Raw genomic sequence first — 6,045 nt, forward strand, 5'->3', positions numbered from 1 at the left:
CCTATAAATATGCACATTTTCGAACAAAACATAAATGTATTGTATAACATGATGTTATAAGACTGTCATCTGATGAAGTGTCAAAGGTTAGTGATAAGTTTATCTCTATTTGTGGGTTTTGTGAAAGCTACCTTTGCGGTGGAAAAATGGCGTTTTGGTTTTGGATATTGTGGTGAGCTAACATAAATATATGTTGTGTTTTCGCTGTAAAACACTTAAAAAATCGGAAATATTGGCTGGATTCACAAGATGTTTATCTATCATTTGCTGTACAACATGTATTTTTCATAAATGTTTTATGATGAGTATTTATGTATTTCACGTTGCTCTCTGTAATTATTCTGGCTGTTTTGGTGCTATTTGTGACGGTGGCTGCCATGTAAAACTACGATTTATACCTATAAATATGCAAATTTTCGAACAAAACATAAATGTATTGTATAACATGATGTTATAAGACTGTCATCTGATGAAGTTTTCAAAGGTTAGTGATGAATTTTATCTCTATTTGTGGGTTTTGTGAAAGCTACCTTTGCGGTGAAAACATGGCGTTGTGTGTTTGGCTTATTGTGGTGAGCTAACATAAATATTATATTGTGTTTTCGCTGTAAAACATTTAAAAAATCGTAAATGTTGGCTGGATTCACAAGATGTTTATCTCATTTGCTGTATTGGACTTGTGATTTCATGAATTATATTATATGATATCCCTGTGGCGCTAGGCTAGGCTATGCAGTCAGCTTTTTTGATGAGGATGATCCCGGTTCCGGGATGGGGGGTCCGTAGAGGTTTTAAGGGGAAACTTTTAAATGTCTTGGAATGGCCTAGTCAAAGCCCAGACCTCAATCCAACTGAGAATCTGTGTATGACATAAAGATTGCTGTTACACCAGCAGGAACCCATCCAACTTGAAAGAGCTGGAGCAGCTTGCCTTGAAAGAATGGACAAAAATCCCGGTGGCTAGATGTGCCAAGCTTATAGAGACAGATCCCAAGAGACTTGCAGCTGTAATTTCTGCAAAAGGTAGCTCTACAAAGTATTGACTTTGGGGGGGGGGGGGGGTCAATAGTTATGCATGCTCAAGTTTCAGTTTTTGTGTAATTTTTTGTTTGTTTCACAATAAAAAATATTTTACATCTTCAAAGTGGTAGGCATGTGGTGTAAATCAAATGATACAAACCCCCCAAAAATCTATTTTAATTCCAGGTTGTAAGTTAACAAAAATAGGGAAAATGACAAGGGGTGTGAATACTTTTGCAAGGCACTGTATGATGGCTTTTAGCGGCCATGTTGGAAGACCACCGCATCAATTTTTCGACAACAAACAGCTGAGTGGCTACCCCAAGCTGTATGATAACAGTGCATAACACTAGTTGATTCCTTACCATGATCAATTTTCTGTGCAGTATTTGGCTGCTCTAACAAGGCAGGAAAGACAACGGATAAAAAAAAAAAGATTACCCGCAATCATGAAACACCAAGGAGATAAGACAAGAGCTGTCAGAAAAATAAAAATAAACTTTTTGAACGTCAAGACCTGAACCCAGACAGTCTACTCCAATCAGTTTCATCACTGGTAAGTCTGAATTGGTTTTCAAGTTTAGTTTTAGCTGTTATGCTAACCAGGTGTTAACAACAAGACTAAGTTAGCCAACATTAGCAGCTAGATAGTTTGTAGTCTAGCTATTAGCATGTGTTGCGTGAGTTTCAAGTTATGGGTAAAGTAATTTTGTTCACCATAAACATGAACCTTTATAATGTCGTGTCTCTGGCATCATTAAAATGAAGACTGTTATTTATTCAAATCAATTCTGTGTAATTATTATTACGTGATTAAACTAATCATGTAAATGTCATTAACTAGGAAGTCGGGGCACCAAGGAAAATTTTCAGATTACAAAGTTATAAATTTTCCTGATATAACTCTTCAGATATTTTAATATCTGATCAATTAGTCTTCTAATGAATGAATTATTCTTTACCTCACGTTAGTCTCATTCCAAACGTCGTAAATTGTTGGGTTATCTGCACGAACCCAGCCTTTACTATGAATCATCCATACATCAATTGTCTAAATCATTTATTTACTAACTAACTAAATAACACAGAATCATAAACACACAAACAGTAGATATGGTTACAAGGAAATGATAGGGGAGGTTCCCTAATGAGCTAAACCGATATGACGGCTTGGCGGACAAAGGGAAGTGGGTGTGGACTGAGAAGGGAGGGAAAGACAAAAATAGTCACTACACAGTTGATAATTATATTAATTGAAATGCTAATACTTTGCACATGAACGCTCACTCATTCAGGAGTAATTGCAATCAATATATATTTACGCCCAGTGTGTCGTCGTGATCTTGGTTGGAATCGTCAGTCCTTCTGTTGGAAAGTTCATCCGAGCGTCTCTCTCTCTGCTTCCCTGAAGTCTTTCGTGGTTAGAATGGATACTTCAGAGTACCATTAAGAAATGTTCTTAAGGAAATAGATGTTTCGGCGGTTGTCGGTCTTCACATCCCAGGTTGACATAATTTCTAGCTGCAGACTAGTAATTAGTATCTAAGATTGGCTCTTATTCTGTCGGGATCGACAGTCTCAGAGTTGAACCATTTCCTGTGGTATGGTTAGGAATTCAACAACCATTACAACTTTAGCTTATACTGAGGTTTTTGTGGTCTGAACTCAACCTCTGCCCCCTCGGTGTCCGTCGAGGTACGTGTAACCGATGTGAAATGGCTAACTAGTTAGCGGGGTGTGCGCTAATAGCGTTTCAATCGGTGAAGTCCCTCGCTCTGAGACCTTGAAGTTGTTGTTCCCTTGCTCTGCAAGGGCCGTGGCTTTTGTGGAGCGATGGGTAAAGATGCTTTGTGGGAGGCAGTTGTTGATGTGTGCAGAGGGTCCCTGGTTTGAGCCCAGGTAGGGGCGAGGAGAGGGACGGAAGCTCAACTGTTACATACGTGTGGTCTGAAGAGGATTTCTTCAGGAGGGTTTTTTATTCGTAACAGTAGAAAAGGGCTGTTCCATGACGCTAGATCATGTCTGTGCTCACGGGGGCGGGCCAATGACTTAGTTAAACTTTAAAGGGAATACAGATGCCTGCACATCCAAAAGGGTTGGCCTGCTCCAGTTGTAATAGGTATTTAAAGGTTATGTGTGACTTTTAAACTGTATTTTTGTTCACAAAATGTGCTAACATACTTTAGGTACACATATAATTCATGGTATACAAGGATGCACCCTTATTCTCTTGGGACATTCATTGGGACCTCTTCAGCTGCAGACAGGGTTTCTCTTCATCTGCAGACAGGGTTTCACGGCTCTCTGTATCTGACAACAGAAAACATCACAAAGAAACAGGCTGTATTATACTCAAATTAGACAGCACTGAATATTATGTTGCTATATCTCTCTGTCGTCATAGTTTTTCTCGCTAGGGACAGGAACTGGAGAATCTTTAAATAATATCCTCCCACAAAGGTAACTGCCCTATCCCTTCTCTAAGAGCTGGAACTGCTAGCTAATCCTTTCACCCTCTTCCATGGCTATTAGCTATTTAGCTATCTAGCTACCTAGATACAAATGTATTTAGTGTTGCAATGATGAATACATCAAGATAGCTAGCTAACTAGCTAATATGAAGATACCTAGCTGGTGATATTTAATTCACTTGGCTAGCTATACAGTATGTAAAGTTAGCTAACTAGCTAACATTAGTTAGCTGTTCATTTCAGTTAGCCTGCACACAAAGTTCCTGGAGAAACTAGCTAGCTAGCTAATAATAGCTATTGTTTTTATCATTTTCTAAATATATTTACTTACTTGAATAGGTTCTCTCACTGCCTCTATTTTTTGGTTCCTTCGAAAAATGAAATAATGGGCAATCTCCCCAAAGTTTCCGGTGGTAGCAAAACACAGCCAGCCATTTGGACGATTGGAGGACTACCACCAGACTGACTCTGGTCTTCCAACATGGTGCCTGGTGTGGTTGCTAGGTGATTTGCAATTAACTAACATACTAAGTAGTTGCAAAGTAGCTCAAAAGAAGTAAGTAGTTGCTAATTTGTCTAAAGTTGTCCATAATGTGTTTCGAACACGCAACTTTTGGGTTGCTAAACGTTTGCATTATACGCCTACCCATTCACCACAACCAACCACCCTACTTTAGTTTTTGCCTCAATAACCTTCTGTCTTACAGTATGTAACCATACCAAAGGTAACATATCATACTAATTTGAGTGTCCCGGACTTACGTTTAGTAAGTTACGTCTATTCTATGAGACCAGGCTGACATTTCTCAAGCAAAACAGGTCAAAGGGAACATGTCCTTGGTGTGTTCTGTCACTGTTGGTTTATGTTGTAGCTTTTCAGGCTGACCAGAGCAAGTTGCCTTGGATTCAGGGTCACGGGCTCTGACAATATGCTCTTTCTTTGAACCGCATGATACAATGTAGCCTACATGTTATAAATAATATGTATAATAGCATAAAAGAAAAACATTGCTTGAAATTTGGTTGTACTTTCTGCAGAAAATCTTACCTGCACTTGCTCCAGAAATCAAATCAAATTGATTTATATAGCCCTTCTTACATCAGCTAATATCTCAAAGTGCTGTACAGAAACACAGCCTAAAACCCCAAACAGCAAGCAATGCAGGTGTAGAAGCACGGTGGCTAGGAAAAACTCCCTAGAAAGGCCAAAACCTAGGAAGAAACCTAGAGAGGAACCAGGCTATGAGGGGTGGCCAGTCCTCTTCTGGCTGTGCCGGGTGGAGATTATAACAGAACATGGCCAGATGTTCAAGTCAATATGTTTCATAAGCTGGGACCAGCATGCGTCAAATAATATAATAATTCACAGTTGGTTGTCGAGGGTGCGAACGCAGTCAAGCCCCACAGGAGTATAAATGTCAGTTGTTGCTCTTTCCATACCATCATTGAGAGTTATCTCTACCGCTCCTGCTGTCCCCAGAAACCCTGGGGATGATGATGATGGCCATGTGTAGGGGTCCAGTTCATGAAATCAAGTCATACCTTGGCATCCAACTCCAGCTCTAGCTCATCAATGAGTGTTTCCTCTGCGACGCTCCTCAATCTTCAGCTGTAGGGCAAACTGCAAGGTCTCGAAGTGTACCATTGCCCTTGGGAGCAGAAGTGATAAGCCAGGGATTATGAGAGCGAGGGAGAATGAAATGAGAGATACCTTGTCGAATGTGTTGTGTGTGTGTGTGTGTGTGTGTGTGTGTGTGATGTGTTGTGTGTGTGTGTAGGTTGTGTGTGTGTGTGTGTGTGTGTGTGTGTGTGTGGTGTGTGTGTGTGTGTGTGTGTGTGTGTGTGTGTGTGTTGTGTGTTAATTACATTGTACGTATTGCATTCTGAAACATCTCTAATTAAATTATCTTTGATTGAAAAGACAGCTTAGAAACTCCATTCCCACCGAGGCTGCAGTTGATTAAATAATAGGCATAGCATGCAACAAAATATGGCAATTTGTTAGATTATGCATGCATTCAGTTATACAACTTTAATTACACATTGCACAAAATTATAAATCACAAAGTAAAATCAGTTACAGTAGCCTACCTGTCTAAGCAGAAGAACATCAGCAAGAAAGTTCAGAGAATTTAAATGCCTGACTGTTTAGAACTGAAATGCTTTTATTTTTAAACAGTTGTATGACATCTGTCTCTGACTGATATTTGAATTTGTGTGAGACGACTTCTCTGTTTTTGCTCGGTGTAAAAGCATGGACAGGTGCAGCACAGGTACGCCTCGCAATACTGTCAGTAAAGAGTGAATGGTTTGTCGCTACAGAAAGACTCAGGTGGATGATTCATGAAGCCTCTTACCAATAAGCTTTGCTCTCAGATCTATGGAAAGCCAAAAGGTTCAAATAGTCTCACCCTGACGACTCGTTTTACTATAATGCCGTCCTAAGCAAGTGTATTGGTGTACAAACGGTGTGGTCGCCTGATATCTCACTATACACGCGTTGAAAATGTCTTAGAACATTCTAATTAAATTATCTTTGATTGAAAAGACAGCT

This window comes from Salvelinus sp. IW2-2015, linkage group LG33 (assembly GCF_002910315.2).
Source record: "Salvelinus sp. IW2-2015 linkage group LG33, ASM291031v2, whole genome shotgun sequence".
In the NCBI taxonomy this organism is placed as follows: domain Eukaryota; kingdom Metazoa; phylum Chordata; class Actinopteri; order Salmoniformes; family Salmonidae; genus Salvelinus; species Salvelinus sp. IW2-2015.